General features: G+C 47.0%; 2 protein-coding genes across 4 annotated transcripts in view; one reads left to right on the forward strand and one right to left on the reverse strand.

Moving 5' to 3' along the window:
• Tg (thyroglobulin) overlaps positions 1-15,546 on the reverse strand; it is a 178,334-nt gene that overhangs the window by 27,595 nt on the left and 135,193 nt on the right. The window lies entirely within an intron of this gene.
• Sla (Src like adaptor) overlaps positions 1-15,546 on the forward strand; it is a 49,477-nt gene that overhangs the window by 10,388 nt on the left and 23,543 nt on the right. For both annotated transcript variants that reach the window (XM_041671941.1, XM_041671943.1), the window contains one exon: positions 7,510-7,625. The gene's annotated coding sequence lies outside the window, so the exon portion shown is untranslated. The remainder of the gene's footprint in view (positions 1-7,509; positions 7,626-15,546) is intronic.

The following is a 15,546-nucleotide window of genomic DNA, read 5'->3' on the forward strand; positions in this document are numbered from 1 at the left end:
TTTGCTACCCGTCACATGTGTCATGTTTAATTAGCTCCATCACCTTCTAATTGTCAGAAACCATTTACGGGTACGGTAGTTAAAGATGACTGACTTTCCAGGCTTAGGCACCCTTGAAAAATGTCACCTTAATGATAGCCGAGGTGGAGTCTGCGTCTTCATTCTCAAGAGCCAACTGTCTTTTGACCCATTGAATTGCAACCTGTGGTTCCCGTGCCTACTTGAGACCTGCTGTCCTCATAGTCTTTTTAGACAGATGGGTTTGGCACTTTCCTGGCAGAGCCCACTTCCTCATCTCATGGTCTGAGCCCAACCGCCACCAGGATGAGGACACTGACAGCCTCCGAGCTCTCCACTCAAACAGATGCTTACTTCAAAGGCTACCCTAGGTCCTCCTAGAGTCTCTTGCCCCGATTCTGATGTACTTCTACAAGAAGAGTACGCATACTTCTGCAGCTCCATGTTTGGACTCTATTTCCTATCATGTCCTTCCACTCTGTCAGATGAAAGCAAGTGCAAATTATTGTTATTTTGAAGAGACATAGGAAGACGAGTCGGAAAATGGGCTTTCAGGTTGGGGACTCTTGCAAAATTCTGCTCACAACAGCACTTAGCTTCTTTCCTTGGCTAATAGTTTCCTCATCTGTCAAGTGGATATGTAGCAATGTCACAGGAGAGGCACTGAGGCGTGGAGTTGATCAGGTCATCAGCCCAAACTCAAGTCCAGCACTCACTGATCAGCTACACAACCTTAGGAAAGCTATTTAAAGTCCCTGGGCTGAAGCTTTCTTGGATTTAAATTATGGGTGAGAAAATACTTTCCTTATATATTTGTTAGGAGGAATTTTTTTGAGGCAGCATGAAAGAGTTTATGTGTAGCAAGTTTCCAGTAAAGAGTACCAATGTTTTCAGATACTCTAAGCAATATTTTAGAGAGCCCTTGTGAATTCAATTCAAATCAAAGATATGACAAGATGGTATAACCCTTTAAACACTCTCCATATAACTGTTTACTAAACTTATTGATACTGAAACTAGAATTTTAAAATGGCAGAGCAGACTCTAGTCCAGTGGTTCTTAACTTGTGGGTTGTGAACCCCTTTGGGGTTGAATGACCCTTTCACAGGGGTCACCTAAGACCATAGGGAAAACACAGATATTTATCTCACAGTTCATAACGGTAGCAAAATTACAGTTAAGAAGTAGCAATGGAAATAATTTTATCATTGGGGGTCACCACAGCATGAGAAACTGTATTAAAAGGTCACAGCATTAGGAAGGCTGAACTAGAATTACTGCTCTAGTGGACCAGAGGCCTTTAGGGTTGGAGTTTCACCTCAGTTGAGGCTATTTCCACAGCCTCCCACTGCTGGTGCAATCAATTGCGAATCACTGCTTGCTGAGATGACCCTGCCTGGTGATTTTACAGAGTTGGCTCTAACCGGGTGGCAGTGACTTAAATGACATCAACGCCAATCTTGTACTTGCTCTTCCTCTGCCAACAAAATCTTGTCATGAGGAATTAAGTGGAACATGCAGGCCTGGGAAGGCATCGTGGGAGAGCATGAGCTGGGATTTCAATGAAAGCCACCAAAAAGAGAGCTCATGCTCCTTTTGTGCTGTTCAGAATACCCAGAGGTAGCTGGCCAGTTGCTTTGGGGCGGCTGTTCATGAGATGAGGTAATGTGGCGGAGAGGTGACAAGGCTGGGACAGTGGCTTTATCACCAGGCGGGCAGCCAGCTGTTTCCAGATCCCAGTACAGGTCTTTGCTGCTGCTTGGAGTTGCTCTATTATGGGGCTAATTCCAGTAGCTTCGGCACAAAGATGCCCCAGGGAATTTGAATCAGCAGAATATGATTAAGGCCTCAAGGTCTTTTGAGATCTGGGGGAAGGCAGCTTTTCTTTTTTCTTTTTTTTTTTTTAACTTGCTTCCTCAATCTCCCACCTCTTCCCCTCCCCATGCATATCTGCTCTCTCTGGCCACATAGGGTACAGATGCTGTACCACACTGATTGCACGCACCTGTCCCAGGCCTGCAGCGATGGTGACTGGTCTTACGAGGCACCCTTGAAAAATGTGTTCTGTGGGGTTCAGCAACCCTCAGCACTCCCCCACCCCAATGCCCTTTTATGGGAAGACATTGTAACAGCTCTGTTCTTCAGCAGAGCTCAGAGGATCTCTGGGCTTTCCCTGAAGACACCAGGATGAGTGAAATGTAAGATTTCAAAAAACATTTTCAAGACTCCTGTTTAGAAACAGTCTATTTCCTCCCTGGTGTCCTTCTCTCTTGAATGGGATACCCAAAGATAACCACTGAAGCCCTGGATGAAAGTTCCAGAGCATTTAAGTATCAATATCTTTTCAGAAATGCCACTCTTTTCAGTTTCCATGTACATAAGCTGAGTTACCTATGGAAACAGTTTATGACTAACTATGAATATCCTGAGAGATCACTCTCAGGTTTTGACTGTGGGTGCATGATCAAAAGTGAGGAAGTGACTAGTCAAATGGTAAGGAGATGCTGGAGAAAAGTGGGGAGCTAGGAGGACACTGCTACTGGGGTCTGGTTATGCTCTGTTAATAGTAGCAAGCAAGTCAGCAAACCATTTGACCTTGGACAGAGATAGATTACACTATACAATCTACTCTATACCCTCAGACATTGCTGAGCTGCAGACAGACACTACCATGCCTGCCATCCTGCATCCTGCCTAATGCCACATGGCATCGCCCGTGAAACCCTGACGAGTAGTCCCAAAGGGCCCAGGGCAATAAGAACAGGAACAGCGTGAAAAGAAGAGGACAGAGAGGGCTTACTCATCAGCCTAGTAGATTTGAGAGGGACAGAGAAGGAGTGAAAGAAGCGAGACGACTCTCAGTGGCCAGTACTGACATCATCATCAACTCCAGACAAGACAAAACTGAAGTCATCCCACAAGAAAAAGGAATTGAGAAAGAGGTACAAAAACACATTCTATGAGCCTGTCAAAGTCTAGCTGGACCGAATTCTCACATATTTTTTTATGATCCCCTGAACACCAGACTTTGGTCAACATTAGTCACCAAAGCCTTTCCAGATGCTTCCTCTGAGGTCCCTGTGCACCAGAGACCCCCACCATGCCAGCCTATTCTGTCCCCTGTTCCACTCAAGGTTAACCCTAAGAAGATGGAGCAAGCGGCAGCCTTGTCTCCCATAGCTCTGCCCTGTGCTAGCCCACAGAGGTTCTATCACAAGTATTTCAACAGATAAGTGTCTGAGTTGGATCTAAGAAAAACGGCGGCTTGCGAGCTAGCACATCTAGAAGTCAGTAAAATAACCTTCACAGGGCTGAGAAGCACACAGGCTCTGGAGCCATATTAGCCGGTTTCATTGAGCAAGGATGGAAGAACGGGGCTCTAATGAGTCAGGGTACTTGTGCAGCTCTCTTGAGCAGAGGGGGCCATGCGGCGGGGCTTCTGCTTTTTTACTTTTGCTGAGGAGCTGTAGTCCCAGGAAACTTCCTGCAGAGACAGAGCCTGATACATTCAGGTTCCGCTGCAGTGGGTGAATTCAGATCGCCCCGCAGATCGCTTCTCTAACTCTAAGCCAAAGCAGGATGCAGCCTGTCTGCCCCTACACGGGAAGGGCAGAGTAAGGTGAAATAATGCAAATGATCTCATTCCCTAGACACAGTCTCCTTTCTTTATTCATTCAGTGGATACTTGTGGGTTACCTCTTCAGGGCAGGTACAGGGCCACACTGATTCACGGCCTTCGGTGCCCATGTATCCGATCCACTTTAGTCTTTCCAAGAGTCCACAAAAAAGGGAGCCTCGATGATTTAATGCCACATTAGAACATTTATGTATATTTCTTCATGAGCTAGAAGTATTAGGTATTAGGCTCTATGAGAGACTTGGAAATCTGCATAAGGCCATACAGTCCAGCCCTTAGATATCTGGACTCCATCTCTAGATATTGACTCCTACGTTGCAAAATCAACTCCCAGGTGCATCCAAGAGGGAGCTTTTGCCTCTGGGTGGAGGAGCTCTGAGATCTACAGGGATCAGGTGAGCTCCGAGTCACCAGGAGGATGACACCCAGGAGGAGGACACCTGCAGGAGGCAGGGTGTCCACAGAAGCAGGAAAGGCATCAAGTGCTTTTGAACTGCGAAACCTAGGTCACTGGTACCTGATTCTTTCTATTTAAATGTTACTTACCGGCTCCTGAGGTAGACTTCCCCAACATCCATTATTCTCAATGTTTATGTGGGAAGAAGGGAAACAAACCCTAAACTTCCCAGACTTGGGACCTGCTGATAATCCTATACTCTTGACATGGAACATCAAATTGCCTTACAGTGTATCTTTTCCTAAGCCAGAAACCTCCAGGAGAACTAAAGCTGGAGAAACGAGCTTCGAGTTGCTCTAGTTGGGAGGCTGCCAGCTCAAGCTGGGGACTCTTGCAAATGATTCCCAACAAGGCATCTTGTCACCTTAGTAAGGGTAGACCACACTGTCCCACTTCATGGAGTGATCCTTGGCTCACTCATGGCTGACAGTTTGGTGTCTCCCTGTGGCTGTTTATCTGGGCACTGAGAGCTAATTAATTTGCGAAGCCCTGTGGAAATGTGACACAGATGGTCCTGAGTGCCTTTGGGGATCCTAAGTTGTGACCTCTTGAGAGGTTGCTGTCAATTGCCAGTACAGTTCAGCCTGGCTGAGCACACACTTAGCTTGAGTCCCCTGGAAGGCTACCTCCTATCTTTAGCTTTTGTGCCAATTCCATGCATTAATGTCCTTGAATGAAAACCCCACTGTAAGGATAAAATCCGGTCTCATCCTGCTAAACCTCAGTGCGTTGCAGAGCTGGCCCCAGGACTCTTCAGCATTCTTCTCCAGGCTCCCTCCCTACTTCTGCTTTTAGTCTGTAGTTTTTAGCTGGTTCCCCTGGCTAGTTTAGGTTATAAACTCAAGGGCAAGGATGGGCAGATCCGTCCATGTCATCTCAGTGGATTCGGCTCTGAGTGGACATAGACGTTTGCAGTCCTGTTCCACCCAGTGTTCAGCATCAGGATGTGATCCATTCTGTTCTGGGCCTGGGCAACTGGAGGGAACATTTTCCCAGGTGCGCCTTGAGGACAGGGTCTCATTTTACTGGCACATAGTCCTGAGTATGCACAGTGCCTGGCAAAACCCAAGTGATACCCAAGGCTGGTGAATGAATGAATGAATCTCAAAACATATGCCTGAAAAAATGACAGGGTTCTTATGCTCAGGCCACCTTTGTGGATCAGAGGAAGGTGGTGGGCATACTTCTGGGGTAGAGGGTGGAAGATGAACCACATAAGGGTTTTGTCAGAGCAGAAGGAGAGCCCCTTGAGGCAAATCACCATGGTTTTCCTCCGCAGGACCTCTGCTCTCCCACAGACCTTGACCCTACAGGGTCTGAGGTCAGGACTGGGTGTACTCTATCCAGTACCTATCTCCCTCTGCCACTCATGTGCTCCAGGTTCCCAAGGTCACAGCAGTAGTTTCTTCAGTGTAAACCCTTCACCCTAGCTTCTTCTGAGGCTATCTGACCCCTGAAATAATGACTCAATGACCGCCCTTCTGACACACACACACACACCTTGTCCCTAACCACCACCACCTGTGGACACTGTCCCGGTGCCCACCATGTCTTCTTTAGAGCAGTCCTGCAACTGTGCAATTGTGGCCTGCCCTCCAGGTCTCTGTCTGATGGCTCTGATAAAGGCCACATCATGGCTGAATCCTAGTGACTAGATGGCACTCCAATCAACCACATTAACTGAAGGGATGCCGGCATCAGGAGTACATTAATTCAAGCCTGAGGGTTTCCCAATAGGTGCAGAAAAGCTGTCCCCTCACTCCTGCCTTCAGAGTGTCCCTCCCTTCAAAGCTCTGACACACTTCGGTGTGCATGTGGGGGAAAGCCCCACTTTAGCGTATTCCACTTGCTTGCTCTTCCCCACTTCGGCCACTTCCACCAAGTTCTTACACCATCTGCTTGCACCTTCCCAGCATGCCCTGCACAGAGCTGGCTTTGCACAAGCCAGCTGAGTCTGTCTAGTACACAGCACTGCTAAATTTAGATACTGCCCCACTGTTTGTAATTTATCTTTGTAAAGGACACCCAGCGAGGTTTCTAAATGACTATCTTGAGTTTCTACCTTGGTCTTAGCTGGGTGGGGTCCTTGAGACGCATGCCCCGGACTTTACTCTGGCTCTGTAGGGACCAGTTGCAGACTGAGGGATATCACTAAATTCTCTGAGGGGTTTTCCACTTTGGGAATGGGAATGGCAGAAAGCAGCTTGTAGGAGGGTCCTCCTGGCACTGCTGGCTGCCATTTTCTGATCAGAAACACGCTTCCTCTCGCCTAGTAGCATGCCCACAGATTTCCTTGTCACAGACTCACACACTATGAAATTATATATTCTGTACCTATAACAATATGTTATTTAAAGTCACATGTATATTCTATTTCCAAACCATGGGGAATATTGAAAGAGCAATGGACCCACGTCCCCTGTCATTTGAGTCCTCATGGAAGTTGCCTCACTCCTCTCTTCTCCCTGCCTCCCCCCCCCCCCCCCCCCGCAGTGTATTTGTTTAGCAAACTATTTCAGAACGATCCTTTTCATCAAGTATGTCAGTACACAGGTGTTCCCTAGGAACTAGAACCTCCTTCCACAAAACTAATATCCTTGCCTCCTAGAGCACTGACCTCCTTGTGATGTCATCTATGTTCCCATCACAGATGGGAACACGGAGGCCTCCAGTGGTTAAAACGACTTGTTCAAGGCAACACAGTTGCTTCTAGTTCTTTCTCCTTGAATCTGGGATCCCCCAGGGATCACGCCTTGCTCCCATCTGCCACCACTCCCTTCTCTGTGTTAAGCTCTATCACAAGAGCTTTTTCAATTCTTCAGGTAGCACCACAGCAGAGGTGAGTTTTGTGCCCAGGGGTGCTGCTGGCCAGTTCTGCTATGCTCAGGGGCAGTTGTCCTCTGTCGTAGGTCTCTGACAGCTGAAACCGGCCTATAGCAGAGCTGCAGCTCCAGGGACTGTTCTGGCTACCTTCTGTAGCAAGAGAACTGTAAAAATGAAAGAAAACTCTGGAAGGGAAGGCAGCAGTGAGCTATCCTCAGCCTCCTCAGGCCCAGTGAGCTCTGGGGACATGCACAGGCAAATTCACAGCCCCATCTGCCTTTTAATTAGAAAGAGAGAGGGGAAAAGTGAGTTTCTGTAAGCCCTGGCAATTTACAATCAAGCTGGCTATATTCTCAAGTGCTTTGTAAAGGAATTAATAAGGCCCTTCTCTTCCCCATCGCCGTCCTTGCAGTGAGAAGTCTGCTCTGTGGGTTAGTGAAAACAGGAACCTGCCCTCCTGCCAGCCCTGCGCCTTTGCCTTCCTTGTTTCGGCAGAGGAAGTGTGCGGCCCTTTAGCAACTACAACTCTGCAGCCTGCTTGATAACATGGGCTGTGCCTGTGTTCCCTTTCCAGTCTGTGTGGCCCACTCCGCCTGGAGCAACCGCAGTTGATGGAGAGCTGGTGACCCCGTGCCTGGTGGCCCTCTGCTGCCAACTCCCAGAAGAGGCCATGTTCTGCGGCATCTGAAGGTATTTAGGGAACCTTGTCTGGGACAGGGAGGGGAGAGACTTTAGGAGCTCTCTGGAGTGTAATTGTTAGGGCTGGGCTTCCGGGAGCCGGAGAAGGACCCCTGAAACTGAGCATGGGAATGTACTGGTGAAGTCCTACCTCCTAGCACCCTGACTGCCCCGAAGATGCTAAACAGCTAAATATGAAAGAGGGAGTACTGTGGCAGGCTGGTGGGCAGCCCATTTGCCTGCCAGAAGACAGTTTGACTGAAGAAACAGCTAGGATGTGGCAGCTATGTTTCCCTGAGCACGTCATCACGGGCAAGTCGTTTAGACCACTATAGATCTCCATGTTCTCATTTTTGGAATAGAAACAGTGTTGCCTGCATCACACAGATGTTGGTGGGATGAGTGTATGTAGCATACACATGATGCCCATGTAGGTCCAGACACACAGTAGGTGCTTGGTGAGGGCTCTCAGCCAGCCACTGTGTCTAAAGATACAGAGGAGCTTGAATGACAGTAGTAGGGCCCTGTGGAGGCTGGTGGCTAGAATCTTCCTGGGAAAAGCGGCACAGACGATTGACAATTATCTAAGTAGGAAGTAGGCAGATAGGAGAGGAAGAGCTAAAGAGAAGGCCAACATGCAAAGCTTCTTAAATTTCAAAATCATAAAATGATATAAATGAAAGAAATGTGGAAAACACAGAATTTCCTCAGAAACATGGCGTGCTGCGGTGTTAACTGGGTGCCTGCATGTTGGGAGAAACTGGCATCAGAGAAAAGTCTGGGCTGAAGCCTCAGAGTGATCTGCCTAGGGGACCTGCACAGGTCTATGGGCTGGAGACTCAGAGTGGCCCGCCTCGACTTGTGTATGGGATATGAACAGATGTTTGCAGTGCAGAGTGACCAGGGAAGATAGAATAAGTTCCTTTCATCCAGTCTTCAGAACACTCTAAGTATCCAGTTGTTATTTGCTTTTGACTGGGGAGAAGATCAGGCTCCGAGAGTTTAACCAACTCATTCAGTCATCCAGCTGGTAGGGAAATATAAACAGCTAGGAGCTCTAAGGGCCCAGAGAGGGGAAGGAAGAGCCTTGGAGAGTGTGAAGGACAAAGGTCTTTGTTGACAACAGCGCTTTAGTGTTAGGGGACACACATCCTGTAGTTTGCAGATTGTTGTTCTGAGGGCTGCTAGAAGATGCTGAGTTTCAAGTCTATTCAACCAAGCTGTGCTAGGGTGAGAGGGATGAGCATGCTGGCAACTTCTGTTGTGACTGATATTTTCCAGTTAACAGATGCTATGCAAAATGATTAAAACACTCTAGTAGTGTAATAATAACCTGTGGATAGACATACTGAAATCTACTTAGACATCGGGTTTTTAAACAGCTTTAGGACAGCAGTACCTAGGGAGGCATTCCAGGTCTGCCACAAAGGACTGTGGGACTCTGGGCAAATTCCTTTGTCTCTCTGAATGTCTGCTTATTTTCTTTTTATTTATTTATTTAAGTTTTATCAGAAGAAGCCTAACTTCTGTGGTGTTTGTAAGAAGTGCATGCTATGTGTAACATGCAGGAGATGCTAAGCATCCAACCATAGCTGTTAATGCTATTCCTGAGCCAGGCGAAATCTACGTAATCCCACAGGCAATGTGGGTTGCTATCAGTGTTAAGTACAGTGGTGTCAAACTGCAAAGCCAAGACATGGAACTCCCTTTCTTTTCTGAAGACAGATTTCTGCTATTGTTCCACTAAACAGAAAGAAACCTCATCAGTGGGAGGGCCATCTCAGTAAACTGAACCTGCTCCTAACGGAGAGAAATCTCTTTCTCTTCAGGCTGGGAAACTGGGAATGGCAAAGTGTACTTCTTAAACCCAGAAATGACTCTTTTCAGACTACCTTCATCTATCTCCTGTGTTCATAGAGATGGGTTGGTCATAATGACTTGTTTCCTACTGATCAAGAGCCTGTTTACCACAGTTCTGCCATGGGCTCAGACTGAAAATTCTCATTAAGAATCCTTAGCAAATCAGAGCAAACCATTTGTTAGTCACATGAGGAATGGACATATGAGTACCACTAGTAATAAGTCTCTGTATGTCCATCCCATCATCTACCCAACCACTCATCCATCCACCCTTCCATTCAATCATCTTCCATCTATCCATCTACCCATCTGTCCACCCACTTACCCAAACATCAGCCTATCCATCCATCCATCCATCCATCCATCCACCCACCAGTCCATCCATCAAGTCACCCTTACTTCCATCTATATGTCTGTTCCTTCAGTGCATATACACTGGAGTTATACCATGTGACTGACTTCCTTCCTCTTGTAATCTACCCAAGCTTCTGAAAAGAAATTAAGTACATCATGTCCCAACCACTTCCTCCTATCCCAGAGCCATTCAGGAAGGACCTTATTTGAGTACAGTAACTCCAGCTACAGCTATATGTGAGGCCTCAGGAGTAGTGTACCTTACTTCTGTTATCAGACAGCTTTGTGGGGTCTCACTTATGCTAGACAACATCTTCATTTATTGCATCTAATTATTGTGCATATATTAGGTACTAGACACATGCAGATCATGCTTTTATTTTCCATTGAGAGTACTTGTATCTAGCCTTAGAAAGTTGCCCTGGGATGACATGACACTCTTGATTGGTAACTCTGCCATTTCCTAATGCTCAAGGGTATCAGAGGTATCAGCCAGCTCTGGAGGCAGAGGTCTGGGTTCACATCCTGCCTTTACTATGGTTGAGTAATTTCTCTGGCCTCTGTTTTTTGAGTAATGCCGAAACTGAGTAGAATATCACATGCTCCATGGAGTTGTGGAGGTCCAGGGAGGTGGTGTTTTGAATAAAGTAACATCAGAAGTTCTCAACATATGTCCACCCATGTCCATGGCCCATGGCCCTTGTTGGATTAGGCCTCTGGGACTCATGAGCCCCAGTCTGTGACGAGCATGACGAGCATAGTGTGTTCTCCATCTGGTTGGCCTACTCTTCGATGAAGCAGCAGATGGTTGCCCAAGGAAGGATAGTAACTTGCCCATCGCGCACTCGAGCTGGCCCACTATGGGTGCTAAAGATGTGCAAAAAGTATATTTAATGTGTGGAAAGCAAAACTTAGTGAAATGTGTCTAACTCAACTTCATGACAGGATTGCAATCAACCTCCACACGATTTCACAACAGGATCAACAACACCCTGAATCCAAGAACCAACTTTCTGACTAGGCACTGTGCAGTAGGCATGGGCCTCCAGTGGTCAGACACAGTAGACCCAGCCAGCTACAGGTTTCTGTATCTCCTACCAGGCTATCTCAAGCAAGCCCAGCTCACAAAGCACTTGCAGTTAGTAGGACAATGCTCTTTTCCTGGGGTCAACATGACAGAAGGAGGTAGAGCTAGGAATGAGAAAAAGTAAGCATTAAAATTGACCCCTTCCCTGAATGAACTGCGTGGTCTTAAGTAATTTAAGATCTCTGAGACTCAGACTTCTCTTTTGTAAGTTGAGCTCTCTGGACATCAAATGAGTCAGAGTCTTTTAAGCATACAGGAGGCCTTCCTCACAGTGGCTGCTCATGGACTTCAGTGCCTCCTTTCCTGTGAAAACTAAGGAGGATGTCTGTGGGTGGTAGGGATTCCACACAAACTGGCAGGAGGAAGATGGGTTGATTCGTTTTGGGAATAGAAACCGTCTAGCCAATAAGGAAATCAATATGGCGTTTCCTCAAAAATCTAAAAGTAGAACCACAACACGGCTCAGCTAACCCACTCCTGAGCATGGAGCCAATGGCTCCAAGTCCGCAAACAACACCAGGAACTGCATATCTGTGTCTACTGCAGGAGTATACACAGTGGCCAAGATAAGGAACCAGCCCAGACATTAATCAACAGGACAATGAAGAACACATGCTTCTTCTTTACCCATCCATCCATCCATAGCCAACAGTTTTATCCAGCTATAACGAAGTCTGAAATTAGGCTATTTTTAGGAAAATGGAACTTGAGATCAGCTTATTAAATAAAATAAGCCAGACTCAGAAAGACAAATATTACATTTTTTCCCTTATGTTGAACCTTAATCTCCTCCCCACCCTCTCTCTCTCTCTCACACACACACCACATGTGTACACCCCTATACTTAAGTAACATATATGCATATATGCAGGTAATGAAGGGACAATAATTGGGAAAAGGAAAGGAGCTAATGACACTGGAAAGGGTCAGGAGAGAGTAAAGGGGTAAATATGGTCAAAGCACATGGTATACTTGAATGGATGTCATATGAACCAATCACATGCTATAATAAATATACTCTAATGAACTTTTTGTCAGCTTATAGGCTGTTGATTTCAACTTTCCAGGGTCAGTTAGTACTGCTGGGAGGCCCATGGGTCCTACACATCCAGAGATGTAAAGCAGGAAGCCAGTAATAGGTCATGGCATGACATTTTCACCACAAACGTTGTCAAACACTCCAAACTAGAGATTTTCTCAGCACTGATTGCTCAGTGATGGCCAGGTCACTGCAAGTGGCTCTGTCGGTACATTGTGGCTTTCTTTTTATCTACTTCTGATCTCCTGGAGGACTGTGCTCTGGGTTTGTGAGGGGAAGAAACGATACAGAAATCAACAAGCAATGGACAGTCATGGCCCCAACAACTTAGAGTCAGCATTCAGCTCACAGTAGTGGCCAGAGTGTTCCATCAACTGTAACAATTACCCTGGGCCTTGTGGGAGGGCAGCTGCCCTAGTGCTACCAGACCTGAGAACCTCGCCAAGTTGAGTATTAGGGAAGGGACCATCAGCTATGCATGTTGCCTTGGGCAGAACCCAGATTTCTATCTTGCTGATAAGGTTGTGAGTCATGTTGGTGACTCATATGTGTGAATGAAAAGCAAAAGGAACTTTTGCTGGGAAAGATGAAATCATGAAGAAATCACAGCCTTGCTAGTTTGGGGGTCCAGATTCCTGTGCACATGGTAGCATCTCCCTGGGAGTCCCTCCCAGCCTCCGCCTCCTCCATTTCCCAAGGCCATATCTGAGCTAAGAAGCAACTTGACTTGGTCTGCTTTGTATACTGAGCTCCTGGGGAATCTTTCTTCAAAATAATACATTCAGACTAACAGTTTTAAACCATCTTAGACTAGGCATTGTCTAATCCTTTCCACACTGTAAAGCAATGCTTCTGTCTATAAAATTTATGTTCATGCAATCAAGTCACAAAAATAAAGGCTTCATAATGTTTTAGATACGTTTCTACCACATTCATTGGTATCCTTGGCCACCTGCCACCCATGGGTGTGGATTGACTTATCTGGGAAAACCCTAAGTCATTCTCCCATCAAACTTTTCATCCACCTGTGAGATAGATATAGGATGGCTGGATCATCAAGTACCCTGGTTGTGTAGGTACCAACATTACTTGGTACCCTAGGAGATGGAGGCAGTGGCCCAGACCACTTTGTCTGTGCTGCAAACAGGAATGGGCAGCAGGACAGAGCAATGGGCAAGGAATGGAGAGGCTACAGGGCAGGCTGCCCTGGCAGCCTCCTACACCTATTCAAGGAGAAACACCTGTCAATTGAGGCCAGGATGTGGTGTGGTACCCCAGGAGATCCTGCCAGGTTCTCAGTGGATCCTGGCATTAAGCCCCCATTGCAGCTCTTATTTTCCCTGAAGCGAAGTGTCAGACCTTCAGCCATCACTGAACAAGTTTCGAGCAGACATGGAAATACAGGGGCCAGTCATGCCTTGGGGGTAGGGCTAGGGTAGATGAAGCGACACAACCTAGAAAGGGCAAGTGATTTATTTGCTCAGCTGGCACAGTGAGTGATTTAATGACTGGCACTATAAAAGGACCTGCCGTGGGTATATTTGGGCTACTATTTACCAAACACACCTCAGCTCTACTTACACATAGCAATTTAATTCTCCCAAACAAGCCTGTGGAGCATACATTTTTATTTTAAATGGGTAGAAAAGAACAGAATGTAGAGAGCCAGGAAGGGTGAAAAAAGTGGCTTGAAGACACACAGCCAGTAAGCAGGGAGTGGAGACATGCCACACAGCCAGTAAGCGGGTAGTGGAGACAGGAACTAGCAATGCTAATCTGGCTCTGCAGACCCTCCTGCGGAGCTCTCTCTGTCTTGCCCAGCTTTGAGGCACAAAACCGATTCATGCACATAAGACAAGTATGGAGACTACAGAGATGTGCACCCCAGAAGCTCACACATTCACCTGTGATAGCACCCACACCCAGAGAGAGCTCTTGGAAACTCCTGCGGAAGTTTCGCGGGCTACTTTGATATATTAACGCATGCGTATGCTGTCACATTTTCATGCAGTTGATCAGAGTGGTGAATGCCTGTCACCCCAGCACGTCAGAGGCTCAGGCAAAGGATCCAGTGTTCTAGGCCAGCCTGAGCTATATTGCAAGACCATAAATATGTATCATACATTCATTACATATTTATGGTCATAGGTAATTTTTTACATGTTACCTCAGCATGGTCACCAGTTTCTCTTCCATTCTGACCTAGCGTGCCACAGCTCTGAGTGTTGGCAAGTCTAGGATCTACTTCACACCCCTGCCCCCCACCTTGAAATAGCAGCAAGCCTTCATGAATGCCTTCAATACCTTCTCCTTCCCACAGTGTGTTGCCAGGCCTAGGCTTCCAGTCATGGCTGTGTTTTCTCTAAGAGGCCCCTTGGCCTTCCTTTCCCTCAGTTCCCCTCAGAGTTTATGACTGCCAAGTTTTGTTCGGGTGACTTTGAAGAATCCCTTTGCTGTCATCTTCTCAGACTAGGAGGGAGGATAAGAGGATAGGGCAAGTCCCCGGAGGTGGGGAGAGTGTGGGCTTTGGAGCAAGGGAGCCTGCTTTGACCTCTGCATCACCTCTGCCTAGTTCTGAAACCTCTGCCCACAGCTAGTTTGGACTGAGTGCACAGTCAGTAGTTACAGTGCTTAGCGCCGTGCAGCACAGCGCAAAACTGATCTGCTTGGTGGCTCTTTCATGTATCACTGTTGTGACCAGAGGTGACATGCCAAGTGGACACCGGAGCTCCTGACTAGCAGTCTCTGGATCCCAGATCTTACAGGATGGTTACCAGAATACTTTTTAGGTGTCAAGTTGTAGAAGATATCTTCCTTCAAAGGGAAGGCTGGCCTCTCAGGTTTTATATTCATGCCTGCTGTGGTGAAGGCTGGCTCCTATGTGCCCCCCAGAGTGGACTCTGCTTTGCCCCTGGTTGATTTTCAATGTTCTCTCTTTTTGATGGTCTGAAAATTGCACAGCTAACCTTCCTTTCCACAGGCAGACAAGGGCAGTAAGTGTGCTGTGTAGGAAAGACACATGGTTCTCTTGTGGGAGGCCATCAGCTTGGGAGCTGCAGACCCCTTGCCCTGATGCAGACCCACAGTGGAGGGGGATGGGGGAGGAGCAGAGAAGGGCTGCTGAAAACATAGACAGCCCAGCCTCCTGGACCGCTCAGCGGGCAGACATGCACTGTCCGGTGTCCTCTAGAGGACAGACAGCAGCATGGTTGCACAGAGGGCAGGCTGCCTGTAGTCAAGAATGATGGGGTTTTTATACTGGAACCCGAGGCAGTTGGGCCAACTTCTGACCCTTTACCCTCTTAGGATAAAAAAGTAGGGTCTGCTCTCAGAAATGCTGATATCCCCATCCCAAAAATATAAAGACAGAATTCATACTCTCCCCAGTGGGATTTTGTAAAAATGATGAAGGCTCTTTTCTCTTATTACTAATCTTCCAGAATCCATGGAGTCTTGATTGCTAGAATGAAGTGGGGTAAAAAGGCTCCCTGTCTGGAGAGCCGCTCTCCTACTCCTCTCATTGTTCAGAAGTGAAAACCGAGGCTAAAGACCACACAGAAAAATAGCTTTAGCTCTAGGAATGGAGGAAGAAG

Source organism: Microtus oregoni, unplaced genomic scaffold (assembly GCF_018167655.1).
Source record: "Microtus oregoni isolate MIOR12 unplaced genomic scaffold, Mior012 000022F_ref0000154, whole genome shotgun sequence".
Lineage (NCBI taxonomy): Eukaryota > Metazoa > Chordata > Mammalia > Rodentia > Cricetidae > Microtus > Microtus oregoni.